A 14,781-nucleotide genomic window follows, 5' to 3' on the forward strand; every position below is an offset into this window, starting at 1 on the left:
GTAGACCAAAAAGGACAGCAGGCTCCACACTGCCGAAACCCGGGATCGAACCAGGGACCTTTAGATCTTCAGTCTAACGCTCTCCCAACTGAGCTATTTCGGCATTGGGGCACAAGACCGTAACCGACCGAGCTAACGGTTTAACCTAACGCAACCCGCAGGTAACAGACCAAGTAGAAGTACGAGACGTCGATATCGATAGACAACAAGTACCTAACAATGCTTGAAATTGAGCCAAAAAAAAGCAGGACGAAAAAGGCCGCTCCTTAAAAAAAAAAGTGGTTTCAAAGCTGCAAGGGGACTCGTTACGGATTTGAACACTAGACCTCTAACACCTGAAGCAAAAAAAAACGAACAAAAAAAAAAAAACATACCCCAAAACCAACAATCCATCGGATGCAAATATGAAAAGAAGGTTCACAAGGGCCATGAAGTTTTCTAAAAAGCCCTTTCTGACAGATCTCCCAGCAGCACAGCCCATTGGAGTCAACTCAGAAGCAACGCCTCCTTTCAGTGCAAGTGATCTAACGCACAAAGCGTTGGACCAAGTTTGAATTGCAGAATAGGAACAAAGGAGAAGCTCCAAAGTGGGCTCGTCCGGGATTTGAACCCGGGACCTCTCGCACCCTAAGCGAGAATCATACCCCTAGACCAACGAGCCACTGGGCATTGAGCAGTCTGTCTCTACACCTGGCAAGTGCAGAAAGAGGGCTCATGCAACTGGCTGGATTTCTGAGAAACTCGATTTTGGCATAATTGCCCTAGATCGTACTGCCTTCGGAGTAAAATCTTGATTAAAATGTCTACAACAAAATATACGAGCGGAATTAAACAGCAGAAGGCTACATTGCGGTACTGCAAACACACATCATGCTGTTTTTCGCTCAAGAGAAACTGTCTTCTTAGCAGAAGGTAACGGTGGCACCATTCTGCTCAGTTTAGTTCTATGTTGTTCCTGTTCAGTTTAATGTCTCTTCTGGATTCTTTGGGAACACTCATCATGACTGATTCATCAAAGTTGCACGGTTAAAGGAGGCCACCGTGACACTCCCTTTTTATAAACACGCTGCCACAGAGAAGGTTGTTACGTAGGCTGCAATTTGCCAAGCACTGATGGTCAAAAGCTAGCAGGTTCAAAGGATTCAGAATCCAGAGTGCTAACCGTTACACCATGGGCACTAGAATCGGCAGGAACGTCTGCCCTCCTGCAGTGTAGGAATGACTCAGTAGGAGTGAATGAAAAAGTAACTGGCCAGTGATCATCAGAATGTAGACCAAAAAGGACAGCAGGCTCCACACTGCCAAAACCCGGGATCGAACCAGGGACCTATTAGATCTTCAGTCTAACGCTCTCCCAACTGAGCTATTTCGGCATTGGGGCCACAAGACCATAACCGACCGAGCTAACGGTTTAACCTAACGCAACCCGCAGGTAATAGACCAAGTAGAAGTACGAGACGACGATATCGATAGACAACAAGTACCTAACAATGCTTGAAATTGAGCCAAAAAAAAAAGCAGGACGAAAGGCCGCTCCTTAAAAAAAAGTGGTTTCAAAGCTGCAAGGGGACCCGTTACGGATTTGAACACTAGACCTCTAACACCTGAAGCAAAAAGAAAAACGAAAAAAAAAAAAAACATACCCCAAAACCAACAATCCATCGGATGCAAATATGAAAAGAAGGTTCACAAGGGCCATGAAGTTTTCTAAAAAGCCCTTTCTGACAGATCTCCCAGCAGCACAGCCCATTGGAGTCAACTCAGAAGCAACGCCTCCTTTCAGTGCAAGTGATCTAACGCACAAAGCGTTGGACCAAGTTTGAATTGCAGAATAGGAACAAAGGAGAAGCTCCAAAGTGGGCTCGCCCAGGATTTGAACCCGGGACCTCTCGCACCCTAAGCGAGAATCATACCCCTAGACCAACGAGCCACTGGGCATTGAGCAGTCTGTCTCTACACCTGGCAAGTGCAGAAAGAGGGCTCATGCAACTGGCTGGATTTCTGAGAAACTCGATTTTGGCATAATTGCCCTAGATCGTACTGCCTTCGGAGTAAAATCTTGATTAAAATGTCTACAACAAAATATACGAGCGGAATTAAACAGCAGAAGGCTACATTGCGGTACTGCAAACACACATCATGCTGTTTTCGCTCAAGAGAAACTGTCTTCTTAGCAGAAGGTAACGGTGGCACCATTCTGCTCAGTTTAGTTCTATGTTGTTCCTGTTCAGTTTAATGTCTCTTCTGGATTCTTTGGGAACACTCATCATGACTGATTCCTCAAAGTTGCACGGTTAAAGGAGGCCACCGTGACACTCCCTTTTAAAAAAACGCTGCCACAGAGAAGGTTGTTACGTAGGCTGCAATTTGCCAAGCACTGATGGTCAAAAGCTAGCAGGTTCAAAGGATTCAGAATCCAGAGTGCTAACCGTTACACCATGGGCACTAGAATCGGCAGGAACGTCTGCCCTCGTGCAGTGTAGGAATGACTCAGTAGGAGTGAATGAAAAAGTAACTGGCCAGTGATCATCAGAATGTAGACCAAAAAGGACAGCAGGCTCCACACTGCCGAAACCCGGGATCGAACCAGGGACCTTTAGATCTTCAGTCTAACGCTCTCCCAACTGAGCTATTTCGGCATTGGGGCACAAGACCATAACCGACCGAGCTAACGGTTTAACCTAACGCAACCCGCAGGTAATAGACCAAGTAGAAGTACGAGACGTCGATATCGATAGACAACAAGTACCTAACAATGCTTGAAATTGTGCCAAAAAAAGCAGGACGAAAGGCCGCTCCTTAAAAAAAAGTGGTTTCGAAGCTGCAAGGGGACTCGTTACGGATTTGAACACTAGACCTCTAACACCTGAAGCAAAAAAAAACGAACAAAAAAAAAACACATACCCCAAAACCAACAATCCATCGGATGCAAATATGAAAAGAAGGTTCACAAGGGCCATGAAGTTTTCTAAAAAGCCCTTTCTGACAGATCTCCCAGCAGCACAGCCCATTGGAGTCAACTCAGAAGCAACGCCTCCTTTCAGTGCAAGTGATCTAACGCACAAAGCGTTGGACCAAGTTTGAATTGCAGAATAGGAACAAAGGAGAAGCTCCAAAGTGGGCTCGTCTGGGATTTGAACCCGGGACCTCTCGCACCCTAAGCGAGAATCATACCCCTAGACCAACGAGCCACTGGGCATTGAGCAATCAGTCTGTCTCTACACCTGGCAAGTGCAGAAAGAGGGCTCATGCAACTGGCTGGATTTCTGAGAAACTCGATTTTGGCATAATTGCCCTAGATCGTACTGCCTTCGGAGTAAAATCTTGATTAAAATGTCTACAACAAAATATACGAGCGAATTAAACAGCAGAAGGCTACATTGCGGTACTGCCACACACATCATGCTGTTTTCGCTCAAGAGAAACTGTCTTCTTAGCAGAAGGTAACGGTGGCACCATTCTGCTCAGTTTAGTTCTATGTTGTTCCTGTTCAGTTTAATGTCTCTTCTGGATTCTTTGGGAACACTCATCATGACTGATTCATCAAAGTTGCACGGTTAAAGGAGGCCACCGTGACACTCCCTTTTAAAACACGCTGCCACAGAGAAGGTTGTTACGTAGGCTGCAATTTGCCAAGCACTGATGGTCAAAAGCTAGCAGGTTCAAAGGATTCAGAATCCAGAGTGCTGACCGTTACACCATGGGCACTAGAATCGGCAGGAACGTCTGCCCTCCTGCAGTGTAGGAATGACTCAGTAGGAGTGAATGAAAAAGTAACTGGCCAGTGATCATCAGAATGTAGACCAAAAAGGACAGCAGGCTCCACACTGCCGAAACCCGGGATCGAACCAGGGACCTTTAGATCTTCAGTCTAACGCTCTCCCAACTGAGCTATTTCGGCATTGGGGCACAAGACCATAACCGACCGAGCTAACGGTTTAACCTAACGCAACCCGCAGGTAACAGACCAAGTAGAAGTACGAGACGTCGATATCGATAGACAACAAGTACCTAACAATGCTTGAAATTGCCCCAAAAAAAGCAGGACGAAAGGCCGCTCCTTAAAAAAAAAGTGGTTTCAAGCTGCAAGGGGACTCGTTACGGATTTGAACACTAGACCTCTAACTCCTGAAGCAAAAAAAAAAAAACGAACAAAAAAAAAAAAAAACATACCCCAAAACCAACAATCCATCGGATGCAAATATGAAAAGAAGGTTCACAAGGGCCATGAAGTTTTCTAAAAAGCCCTTTCTGACAGATCTCCCAGCAGCACAGCCCATTGGAGTCAACTCAGAAGCAACGCCTCCTTTCAGTGCAAGTGATCTAACGCACAAAGCGTTGGACCAAGTTTGAATTGCAGAATAGGAACAAAGGGAGAAGCTCCAAAGTGGGCTCGTCCGGGATTTGAACCCGGGACCTCTCGCACCCTAAGCGAGAATCATACCCCTAGACCAACGAGCCACTGGGCATTGAGCAGTCTGTCTCTACACCTGGCAAGTGCAGAAAGAGGGCTCATGCAACTGCCTGGATTTCTGAGAAACTCGATTTTGGCATAATTGCCCTAGATCGTACTGCCTTCGGAGTAAAATCTTGATTAAAATGTCTACAACAAAATATACGAGCGGAATTAAACAGCAGAAGGCTACATTGCGGTACTGCAACACACATCATGCTGTTTTCGCTCAAGAGAAACTGTCTTCTTAGCAGAAGGTAACGGTGGCACCATTCTGCTCAGTTTAGTTCTATGTTGTTCCTGTTCAGTTTAATGTCTCTTCTGGATTCTTTGGGAACACTCATCATGACTGATTCATCAAAGTTGCACGGTTAAAGGAGGCCACCGTGACACTCCCTTTTAAAACACGCTGCCACAGAGAAGGTTGTTACGTAGGCTGCAATTTGCCAAGCACTGATGGTCAAAAGCTAGCAGGTTCAAAGGATTCAGAATCCAGAGTGCTAACCGTTACACCATGGGCACTAGAATCGGCAGGAACGTCTGCCCTCCTGCAGTGTAGGAATGACTCAGTAGGAGTGAATGAAAAAGTAACTGGCCAGTGATCATCAGAATGTAGACCAAAAAGGACAGCAGGCTCCACACTGCCGAAACCCGGGATCGAACCAGGGACCTTTAGATCTTCAGTCTAACGCTCTCCCAACTGAGCTATTTCGGCATTGGGGCACAAGACCATAACCGACCGAGCTAACGGTTTAACCTAACGCAACCCGCAGGTAATAGACCAAGTAGAAGTACGAGACGTCGATATCGATAGACAACAAGTACCTAACAATGCTTGAAATTGAGCCAAAAAAAGCAGGACGAAAGGCCGCTCCTTAAAAAAAAAGTGGTTTCGAAGCTGCAAGGGGACTCGTTACGGATTTGAACACTAGACCTCTAACACCTGAAGCAAAAACGAAAAACAACAAAAAAAAAAAAAACACACATACCCCAAAACCAACAATCCATCGGATGCAAATATGAAAAGAAGGTTCACAAGGGCCATGAAGTTTTCTAAAAAAGCCCTTTCTGACAGATCTCCCAGCAGCACAGCCCATTGGAGTCAACTCAGAAGCAACGCCTCCTTTCAGTGCAAGTGATCTAACGCACAAAGCGTTGGACCAAGTTTGAATTGCAGAATAGGAACAAAGGAGAAGCTCCAAAGTGGGCTCGTCCGGGATTTGAACCCGGGACCTCTCGCACCCTAAGCGAGAATCATACCCCTAGACCAACGAGCCACTGGGCATTGAGCAATCTGTCTCTACACCTGGCAAGTGCAGAAAGAGGGCTCATGCAACTGGCTGGATTTCTGAGAAACTCGATTTTGGCATAATTGCCCTAGATCGTACTGCCTTCGGAGTAAAATCTTGATTAAAATGTCTACAACAAAATATACGAGCGGAATTAAACAGCAGAAGGCTACATTGCGGTACTGCCACACACATCATGCTGTTTTCGCTCAAGAGAAACTGTCTTCTTAGCAGAAGGTAACGGTGGCACCATTCTGCTCAGTTTAGTTCTATGTTGTTCCTGTTCAGTTTAATGTCTCTTCTGGATTCTTTGGGAACACTCATCATGACTGATTCATCAAAGTTGCACGGTTAAAGGAGGCCACCGTGACACTCCCTTTTAAAACACGCTGCCACAGAGAAGGTTGTTACGTAGGCTGCAATTTGCCAAGCACTGATGGTCAAAAGCTAGCAGGTTCAAAGGATTCAGAATCCAGAGTGCTAACCGTTACACCATGGGCACTAGAATCGGCAGGTACGTCTGCCCTCCTGCAGTGTAGGAATGACTCAGTAGGAGTGAATGAAAAAGTAACTGGCCAGTGATCATCAGAATGTAGACCAAAAAGGACAGCAGGCTCCACACTGCCGAAACCCGGGATCGAACCAGGGACCTTTAGATCTTCAGTCTAACGCTCTCCCAACTGAGCTATTTCGGCATTGGGGCACAAGACCATAACCGACCAAGCTAACGGTTTAACCCTAACGCAACCCGCAGGTAATAGACCAAGTAGAAGTACGAGATGTCGATATCGATAGACAACAAGTACCTAACAATGCTTGAAATTGAGCCAAAAAAAGCAGAGGACGAAAGGCCGCTCCTTAAAAAAAAGTGGTTTCGAAGCTGCAAGGGGACTCGTTACGGATTTGAACACTAGACCTCTAACACCTGAAGCAAAAAAAACGAACAAAAAAAAACACATACCCCAAAACCAACAATCCATCGGATGCAAATATGAAAAGAAGGTTCACAAGGGCCATGAAGTTTTCTAAAAAGCCCTTTCTGACAGATCTCCCAGCAGCACAGCCAATTGGAGTCAACTCAGAAGCAACGCCTCCTTTCAGTGCAAGTGATCTAACGCACAAAGCGTTGGACCAAGTTTGAATTGCAGAATAGGAACAAAGGAGAAGCTCCAAAGTGGGCTCGTCCGGGATTTGAACCCGGGACCTCTCGCACCCTAAGCGAGAATCATACCCCTAGACCAACGAGCCACTGGGCATTGAGCAGTATCTGTCTCAACACCTGGCAAGTGCAGAAAGAGGGCTCATGCAACTGGCTGGATTTCTGAGAAACTCGATTTTGGCATAATTGCCCTAGATCGTACTGCCTTCGGAGTAAAATCTTGATTAAAATGTCTACAACAAAATATACGAGCGGAATTAAACAGCAGAAGGCTACATTGCGGTACTGCAAACACACATCATGCTGTTTTCGCTCAAGAGAAACTGTCTTCTTAGCAGAAGGTAACGGTGGCACCATTCTGCTCAGTTTAGTTCTATGTTGTTCCTGTTCAGTTTAATGTCTCTTCTGGATTCTTTGGGAACACTCATCATGACTGATTCATCAAAGTTGCACGGTTAAAGGAGGCCACCGTGACACTCCCTTTTAAAACACGCTGCCACATAGAAGGTTGTTACGTAGGCTGCAATTTGCCAAGCACTGATGGTCAAAAGCTAGCAGGTTCAAAGGATTCAGAATCCAGAGTGCTAACCGTTACACCATGGGCAAAAGAATCGGCAGGTACGTCTGCCCTCCTGCAGTGTAGGAATGACTCAGTAGGAGTGAATGAAAAAGTAACTGGCCAGTGATCATCAGAATGTAGACCAAAAAGGACAGCAGGCTCCACACTGCCGAAACCCGGGATCGAACCAGGGACCTTTAGATCTTCAGTCTAACGCTCTCCCAACTGAGCTATTTCGGCATTGGGGCACAAGACCATAACCGACCGAGCTAACGCTTTAACCTAACGCAACCCGCAGGTAACAGACCAAGTAGAAGTACGAGACGTCGATATCGATAGACAACAAGTACCTAACAATGCTTGAAATTGAGCCAAAAAAAGCAGGACGAAAGGCCGCTCCTTAAAAAAAAGTGGTTTCGAAGCTGCAAGGGGACTCGTTACGGATTTGAACACTAGACCTCTAACACCTGAAGCAAAAAAAACGAACAAAAAAAAAAAAAAACACATACCCCAAAACCAACAATCCATCGGATGCAAATATGAAAAGAAGGTTCACAAGGGCCATTGAAGTTTTCTAAAAAGCCCTTTCTGACAGATCTCCCAGCAGCACAGCCCATTGGAGTCAACTCAGAAGCAACGCCTCCTTTCAGTGCAAGTGATCTAACGCACAAAGCGTTGGACCAAGTTTGAATTGCAGAATAGGAACAAAGGAGAAGCTCCAAAGTGGGCTCGTCCGGGATTTGAACCCGGGACCTCTCGCACCCTAAGCGAGAATCATACCCCTAGACCAACGAGCCACTGGGCATTGAGCAGTCTGTCTCTACACCTGGCAAGTGCAGAAAGAGGGCTCATGCAACTGGCTGGATTTCTGAGAAACTCGATTTTGGCATAATTGCCCTAGATCGTACTGCCTTCGGAGTAAAATCTTGATTAAAATGTCTACAACAAAATATACGAGCGGAATTAAACAGCAGAAGGCTACATTGCGGTACTGCAAACACACATCATGCTGTTTTCGCTCAAGAGAAACTGTCTTCTTAGCAGAAGGTAACGGTGGCACCATTCTGCTCAGTTTAGTTCTATGTTGTTCCTGTTCAGTTTAATGTCTCTTCTGGATTCTTTGGGAACACTCATCATGACTGATTCATCAAAGTTGCACGGTTAAAGGAGGCCACCGTGACACTCCCTTTTAAAACACGCTGCCACAGAGAAGGTTGTTACGTAGGCTGCAATTTGCCAAGCACTGATGGTCAAAAGCTAGCAGGTTCAAAGGATTCAGAATCCAGAGTGCTAACCGTTACACCATGGGCACTAGAATCGGCAGGAACGTCTGCCCTCCTGCAGTGTAGGAATGACTCAGTAGGAGTGAATGAAAAAGTAACTGGCCAGTGATCATCAGAATGTAGACCAAAAAGGACAGCAGGCTCCACACTGCCGAAACCCGGGATCGAACCAGGGACCTTTAGATCTTCAGTCTAACGCTCTCCCAACTGAGCTATTTCGGCATTGGGGCACAAGACCATAACCGACCGAGCTAACGATTTAACCTAACGCAACCCGCAGGTAATAGACCAAGTAGAAGTACGAGACGTCGATATCGATAGACAACAAGTACCTAACAATGCTTGAAATTGTGCCAAAAAAAGCAGGACGAAAGGCCGCTCCTTAAAAAAAAAGTGGTTTCGAAGCTGCAAGGGGACTCGTTACGGATTTGAACACTAGACCTCTAACACCTGAAGCAAAAAAAAAAACGAACAAAAAAAAAAAAACATACCCAAAACCCAACAATCCATCGGATGCAAATATGAAAATAAGGTTCACAAGGGGCCATGAAGTTTTCTAAAAAGACCTTTCTGACAGATCTCCCAGCAGCACAGCCCATTGGAGTCAACTCAGAAGCAACGCCTCCTTTCAGTGCAAGTGATCTAACGCACAAAGCGTTGGACCAAGTTTGAATTGCAGAATAGGAACAAAGGAGAAGCTCCAAAGTGGGCTCGCCCGGGATTTGAACCCGGGACCTCTCGCACCCAAAGCGAGAATCATACCCCTAGACCAACGAGCCACTGGGCATTGAGCAGTCTGTCTCTACACCTGGCAAGTGCAGAAAGAGGGCTCATGCAACTGGCTGGATTTCTGAGAAACTCGATTTTGGCATAATTGCCCTAGATCGTACTGCCTTCGGAGTAAAATCTTGATTAAAATGTCTACAACAAAATATACGAGCTGAATTAAACAGCAGAAGGCTACATTGCGGTACTGCAACACACATCATGCTGTTTTCGCTCAAGAGAAACTGTCTTCTTAGCAGAAGGTAACGGTGGCACCATTCTGCTCAGTTTAGTTCTATGTTGTTCCTGTTCAGTTTAATGTCTCTTCTGGATTCTTTGGGAACACTCATCATGACTGATTCATCAAAGTTGCACGGTTAAAGGAGGCCACCGTGACACTCCCTTTTAAAACACGCTGCCACAGAGAAGGTTGTCACGTAGGCTGCAATTTGCCAAGCACTGATGGTCAAAAGCTAGCAGGTTCAAAGGATTCAGAATCCAGAGTGCTAACCGTTACACCATGGGCACTAGAATCGGCAGGAACGTCTGCCCTCCTGCAGTGTAGGAATGACTCAGTAGGAGTGAATGAAAAAGTAACTGGCCAGTGATCATCAGAATGTAGACCAAAAAGGACAGCAGGCTCCACACTGCCGAAACCCGGGATCGAACCAGGGACCTTTAGATCTTCAGTCTAACGCTCTCCCAACTGAGCTATTTCGGCATTGGGGCACAAGACCATAACCGACCGAGCTAACGGTTTAACCTAACGCAACCCGCAGGTAATAGACCAAGTAGAAGTACGAGACGTCGATATCGATAGACAACAAGTACCTAACAATGCTTGAAATTGAGCCAAAAAAAGCAGGACGAAAGGCCGCTCCTTAAAAAAAAGTGGTTTCGAAGCTGCAAGGGGACTCGTTACGGATTTGAACACTAGACCTCTAACACCTGAAGCAAAAAAAACGAACAAAAAAAAAAACACATACCCCAAAACCAACAATCCATCGGATGCAAATATGAAAAGAAGGTTCACAAGGGCCATGAAGTTTTCTAAAAAGCCCTTTCTGACAGATCTCCCAGCAGCACAGCCCATTGGAGTCAACTCAGAAGCAACGCCTCCTTTCAGTGCAAGTGATCTAACGCACAAAGCATTGGACCAAGTTTGAATTGCAGAATAGGAACAAAGGAGAAGCTCCAAAGTGGGCTCGTCTGGGATTTGAACCCGGGACCTCTCGCACCCTAAGCGAGAATCATACCCCTAGACCAACGAGCCACTGGGCATTGAGCAATCTGTCTCTACACCTGGCAAGTGCAGAAAGAGGGCTCATGCAACTGGCTGGATTTCTGAGAAACTCGATTTTGGCATAATTGCCCTAGATCGTACTGCCTTCGGAGTAAAATCTTGATTAAAATGTCTACAACAAAATATACGAGCGGAATTAAACAGCAGAAGGCTACATTGCGGTACTGCAAACACACATCATGCTGTTTTCGCTCAAGAGAAACTGTCTTCTTAGCAGAAGGTAACGGTGGCACCATTCTGCTCAGTTTAGTTCTATGTTGTTCCTGTTCAGTTTAATGTCTCTTCTGGATTCTTTGGGAACACTCATCATGACTGATTCATCAAAGTTGCACTGTTAAAGGAGGCCACCGTGACACTCCCTTTTAAAACACGCTGCCACAGAGAAGGTTGTTACGTAGGCTGCAATTTGCCAAGCACTGATGGTCAAAAGCTAGCAGGTTCAAAGGATTCAGAATCCAGAGTGCTAACCGTTACACCATGGGCACTAGAATCGGCAGGAACGTCTGCCCTCCTGCAGTGTAGGAATGACTCAGTAGGAGTGAATGAAAAAGTAACTGGCCAGTGATCATCAGAATGTAGACCAAAAAGGACAGCAGGCTCCACACTGCCGAAACCCGGGATCGAACCAGGGACCTTTAGATCTTCAGTCTAACGCTCTCCCAACTGAGCTATTTCGGCATTGGGGCACAAGACCATAACCGACCGAGCTAACGGTTTAACCTAACGCAACCCGCAGGTAATAGACCAAGTAGAAGTACGAGACGTCGATATCGATAGACAACAAGTACCTAACAATGCTTGAAATTGAGCCAAAAAAAAGCAGGACGAAAGGCCGCTCCTTAAAAAAAAGTGGTTTCGAAGCTGCAAGGGGACTCGTTACGGATTTGAACACTAGACCTCTAACACCTGAAGCAACAAACAAAAAAAACGAACAAAAAAAAAAACACATACCCCAAAACCAACAATCCATCGGATGCAAATATGAAAAGAAGGTTCACAAGGGCCATGAAGTTTTCTAAAAAGCCCTTTCTGACAGATCTCCCAGCAGCACAGCCCATTGGAGTCAACTCAGAAGCAACGCCTCCTTTCAGTGCAAGTGACTCTAACGCACAAAGCGTTGGACCAAGTTTGAATTGCAGAATAGGAACAAAGGAGAAGCTCCAAAGTGGGCTCGCCCGGGATTTGAACCCAGGACCTCTCGCACCCTAAGCGAGAATCATACCCCTAGACCAACGAGCCACTGGGCATTGAGCAATCTGTCTCTACACATGGCAAGTGCAGAAAGAGGGCTCATGCAACTGGCTGGATTTCTGAGAAACTCGATTTTGGCATAATTGCCCTAGATCGTACTGCCTTCGGAGTAAAATCTTGATTAAAATGTCTACAACAAAATATACGAGCTGAATTAAACAGCAGAAGGCTACATTGCGGTACTGCCACACACATCATGCTGTTTTCGCTCAAGAGAAACTGTCTTCTTAGCAGAAGGTAACGGTGGCACCATTCTGCTCAGTTTAGTTCTATGTTGTTCCTGTTCAGTTTAATGTCTCTTCTGGATTCTTTGGGAACACTCATCATGACTGATTCATCAAAGTTGCACGGTTAAAGGAGGCCACCGTGACACTCCCTTTTAAAACACGCTGCCACAGAGAAGGTTGTTACGTAGGCTGCAATTTGCCAAGCACTGATGGTCAAAAGCTAGCAGGTTCAAAGGATTCAGAATCCAGAGTGCTAACCGTTACACCATGGGCACTAGAATCGGCAGGTACGTCTGCCCTCCTGCAGTGTAGGAATGACTCAGTAGGAGTGAATGAAAAAGTAACTGGCCAGTGATCATCAGAATGTAGACCAAAAAGGACAGCAGGCTCCACACTGCCGAAACCCGGGATCGAACCAGGGACCTTTAGATCTTCAGTCTAACGCTCTCCCAACTGAGCTATTTCGGCATTGGGGCACAAGACCGTAACCGACCGAGCTAACGGTTTAACCTAACGCAACCCGCAGGTAACAGACCAAGTAGAAGTACGAGACGTCGATATCGATAGACAACAAGTACCTAACAATGCTTGAAATTGAGCCAAAAAAAAGCAGGACGAAAGGCCGCTCCTTAAAAAAAAGTGGTTTCAAAGCTGCAAGGGGACTCGTTACGGATTTGAACACTAGACCTATAACACCTGAAGCAAAAAAAACGAACAAAAAAAAAAAAAAAATACCCCAAAACCAACAATCCATCGGATGCAAATATGAAAAGAAGGTTCACAAGGGCCATGAAGTTTTCTAAAAAGCCCTTTCTGACAGATCTCCCAGCAGCACAGCCCATTGGAGTCAACTCAGAAGCAACGCCTCCTTTCAGTGCAAGTGATCTAACGCACAAAGCGTTGGACCAAGTTTGAATTGCAGAATAGGAACAAAGGAGAAGCTCCAAAGTGGGCTCGTCTGGGATTTGAACCCGGGACCTCTCGCACCCTAAGCGAGAATCATACCCCTAGACCAACGAGCCACTGGGCATTGAGCAGTCTGTCTCTACACCTGGCAAGTGCAGAAAGAGGGCTCATGCAACTGGCTGGATTTCTGAGAAACTCGATTTTGGCATAATTGCCCTAGATCGTACTGCCTTCGGAGTAAAATCTTGATTAAAATGTCTACAACAAAATATACGAGCGGAATTAAACAGCAGAAGGCTACATTGCGGTACTGCAACACACATCATGCTGTTTTCGCTCAAGAGAAAACTGTCTTCTTAGCAGAAGGTAACGGTGGCACCATTCTGCTCAGTTTAGTTCTATGTTGTTCCTGTTCAGTTTAATGTCTCTTCTGGATTCTTTGGGAACACTCATCATGACTGATTCATCAAAGTTGCACGGTTAAAAGGAGGCCACCGTGACACTCCCTTTTAAAACACGCTGCCACAGAGAAGGGTTGTTACGTAGGCTGCAATTTGCCAAGCACTGATGGTCAAAAGCTAGCAGGTTCAAAGGATTCAGAATCCAGAGTGCTAACCGTTACACCATGGGCACTAGAATCGGCAGGAACGTCTGCCCTCGTGCAGTGTAGGAATGACTCAGTAGGAGTGAATGAAAAAGTAACTGGCCAGTGATCATCAGAATGTAGACCAAAAAGGACAGCAGGCTCCACACTGCCGAAACCCGGGATCGAACCAGGGACCTTTAGATCTTCAGTCTAACGCTCTCCCAACTGAGCTATTTCGGCATTGGGGCACAAGACCATAACCGCCCGAGCTAACGGTTTAACCTAACGCAACCCGCAGGTAATAGACCAAGTAGAAGTACGAGACGTCGATATCGATAGACAACAAGTACCTAACAATGCTTGAAATTGAGCCAAAAAAAAGCAGGACGAAAGGCCGCTCCTTAAAAAAAAAGTGGTTTCGAAGCTGCAAGGGGACTCGTTACGGATTTGAACACTAGACCTCTAACCTGAAGCAAAAAAAACGAACAAAAAAAAAAACACATACCCCAAAAACCAACAATCCATCGGATGCAAATATGAAAAGAAGGTTCACAAGGGCCATGAAGTTTTCTAAAAAGCCCTTTCTGACAGATCTCCCAGCAGCACAGCCCATTGGAGTCAACTCAGAAGCAACGCCTCCTTTCAGTGCAAGTGATCTAACGCACAAAGCGTTGGACCAAGTTTGAATTGCAGAATAGGAACAAAGGAGAAGCTCCAAAGTGGGCTCGTCCGGGATTTGAACCCGGGACCTCTCGCACCCTAAGCGAGAATCATACCCCTAGACCAACGAGCCACTGGGCATTGAGCAGTCTGTCTCTACACCTGGCAAGTGCAGAAAGAGGGCTCATGCAACTGGCTGGATTTCTGAGAAACTCGATTTTGGCATAATTGCCCTAGATCGTACTGCCTTCGGAGTAAAATCTTGATTAAAATGTCTACAACAAAATATACGAGCTGAATTAAACAGCAGAAGGCTACATTGCGGTACTGCCACACACAT

General features: G+C 45.9%; 24 non-coding genes across 24 annotated transcripts; all 24 read right to left on the reverse strand.

Moving 5' to 3' along the window:
• Nucleotides 1–30: 30 nt before the first annotated feature.
• On the reverse strand, nucleotides 31–103 carry trnaf-gaa. Its single transcript has one exon. It is a non-coding gene; the product is annotated as a tRNA-Phe (tRNA).
• A 486-nt stretch (nucleotides 104–589) lies between these two features.
• trnap-agg lies at nucleotides 590–661 on the reverse strand. Its single transcript has one exon. It is a non-coding gene; the product is annotated as a tRNA-Pro (tRNA).
• A 638-nt stretch (nucleotides 662–1,299) lies between these two features.
• On the reverse strand, nucleotides 1,300–1,373 carry trnaf-gaa. Its single transcript has one exon. It is a non-coding gene; the product is annotated as a tRNA-Phe (tRNA).
• Nucleotides 1,374–1,858: 485 nt separating this feature from the next.
• Nucleotides 1,859–1,930, reverse strand: trnap-agg. The gene has a single exon. It is a non-coding gene; the product is annotated as a tRNA-Pro (tRNA).
• A 636-nt stretch (nucleotides 1,931–2,566) lies between these two features.
• trnaf-gaa lies at nucleotides 2,567–2,639 on the reverse strand. The gene has a single exon. It is a non-coding gene; the product is annotated as a tRNA-Phe (tRNA).
• A 480-nt stretch (nucleotides 2,640–3,119) lies between these two features.
• On the reverse strand, nucleotides 3,120–3,191 carry trnap-agg. The gene has a single exon. It is a non-coding gene; the product is annotated as a tRNA-Pro (tRNA).
• Nucleotides 3,192–3,828: 637 nt separating this feature from the next.
• Nucleotides 3,829–3,901, reverse strand: trnaf-gaa. The gene has a single exon. It is a non-coding gene; the product is annotated as a tRNA-Phe (tRNA).
• Nucleotides 3,902–4,389: 488 nt separating this feature from the next.
• trnap-agg lies at nucleotides 4,390–4,461 on the reverse strand. The gene has a single exon. It is a non-coding gene; the product is annotated as a tRNA-Pro (tRNA).
• Nucleotides 4,462–5,095: 634 nt separating this feature from the next.
• trnaf-gaa lies at nucleotides 5,096–5,168 on the reverse strand. Its single transcript has one exon. It is a non-coding gene; the product is annotated as a tRNA-Phe (tRNA).
• Nucleotides 5,169–5,658: 490 nt separating this feature from the next.
• On the reverse strand, nucleotides 5,659–5,730 carry trnap-agg. Its single transcript has one exon. It is a non-coding gene; the product is annotated as a tRNA-Pro (tRNA).
• A 634-nt stretch (nucleotides 5,731–6,364) lies between these two features.
• On the reverse strand, nucleotides 6,365–6,437 carry trnaf-gaa. The gene has a single exon. It is a non-coding gene; the product is annotated as a tRNA-Phe (tRNA).
• Nucleotides 6,438–6,918: 481 nt separating this feature from the next.
• On the reverse strand, nucleotides 6,919–6,990 carry trnap-agg. Its single transcript has one exon. It is a non-coding gene; the product is annotated as a tRNA-Pro (tRNA).
• A 637-nt stretch (nucleotides 6,991–7,627) lies between these two features.
• trnaf-gaa lies at nucleotides 7,628–7,700 on the reverse strand. Its single transcript has one exon. It is a non-coding gene; the product is annotated as a tRNA-Phe (tRNA).
• A 485-nt stretch (nucleotides 7,701–8,185) lies between these two features.
• trnap-agg lies at nucleotides 8,186–8,257 on the reverse strand. Its single transcript has one exon. It is a non-coding gene; the product is annotated as a tRNA-Pro (tRNA).
• A 635-nt stretch (nucleotides 8,258–8,892) lies between these two features.
• On the reverse strand, nucleotides 8,893–8,965 carry trnaf-gaa. Its single transcript has one exon. It is a non-coding gene; the product is annotated as a tRNA-Phe (tRNA).
• A 485-nt stretch (nucleotides 8,966–9,450) lies between these two features.
• Nucleotides 9,451–9,522, reverse strand: trnap-agg. The gene has a single exon. It is a non-coding gene; the product is annotated as a tRNA-Pro (tRNA).
• A 634-nt stretch (nucleotides 9,523–10,156) lies between these two features.
• On the reverse strand, nucleotides 10,157–10,229 carry trnaf-gaa. Its single transcript has one exon. It is a non-coding gene; the product is annotated as a tRNA-Phe (tRNA).
• Nucleotides 10,230–10,709: 480 nt separating this feature from the next.
• Nucleotides 10,710–10,781, reverse strand: trnap-agg. The gene has a single exon. It is a non-coding gene; the product is annotated as a tRNA-Pro (tRNA).
• A 635-nt stretch (nucleotides 10,782–11,416) lies between these two features.
• Nucleotides 11,417–11,489, reverse strand: trnaf-gaa. The gene has a single exon. It is a non-coding gene; the product is annotated as a tRNA-Phe (tRNA).
• A 489-nt stretch (nucleotides 11,490–11,978) lies between these two features.
• On the reverse strand, nucleotides 11,979–12,050 carry trnap-agg. Its single transcript has one exon. It is a non-coding gene; the product is annotated as a tRNA-Pro (tRNA).
• Nucleotides 12,051–12,684: 634 nt separating this feature from the next.
• trnav-gac lies at nucleotides 12,685–12,757 on the reverse strand. Its single transcript has one exon. It is a non-coding gene; the product is annotated as a tRNA-Phe (tRNA).
• Nucleotides 12,758–13,239: 482 nt separating this feature from the next.
• trnap-agg lies at nucleotides 13,240–13,311 on the reverse strand. The gene has a single exon. It is a non-coding gene; the product is annotated as a tRNA-Pro (tRNA).
• A 637-nt stretch (nucleotides 13,312–13,948) lies between these two features.
• trnaf-gaa lies at nucleotides 13,949–14,021 on the reverse strand. Its single transcript has one exon. It is a non-coding gene; the product is annotated as a tRNA-Phe (tRNA).
• Nucleotides 14,022–14,502: 481 nt separating this feature from the next.
• Nucleotides 14,503–14,574, reverse strand: trnap-agg. The gene has a single exon. It is a non-coding gene; the product is annotated as a tRNA-Pro (tRNA).
• Between the last annotated feature and the right edge of the window lie 207 nt (nucleotides 14,575–14,781).

This window comes from Cyprinus carpio, chromosome B11 (genome assembly GCF_018340385.1).
Source record: "Cyprinus carpio isolate SPL01 chromosome B11, ASM1834038v1, whole genome shotgun sequence".
NCBI lineage: Eukaryota > Metazoa > Chordata > Actinopteri > Cypriniformes > Cyprinidae > Cyprinus > Cyprinus carpio.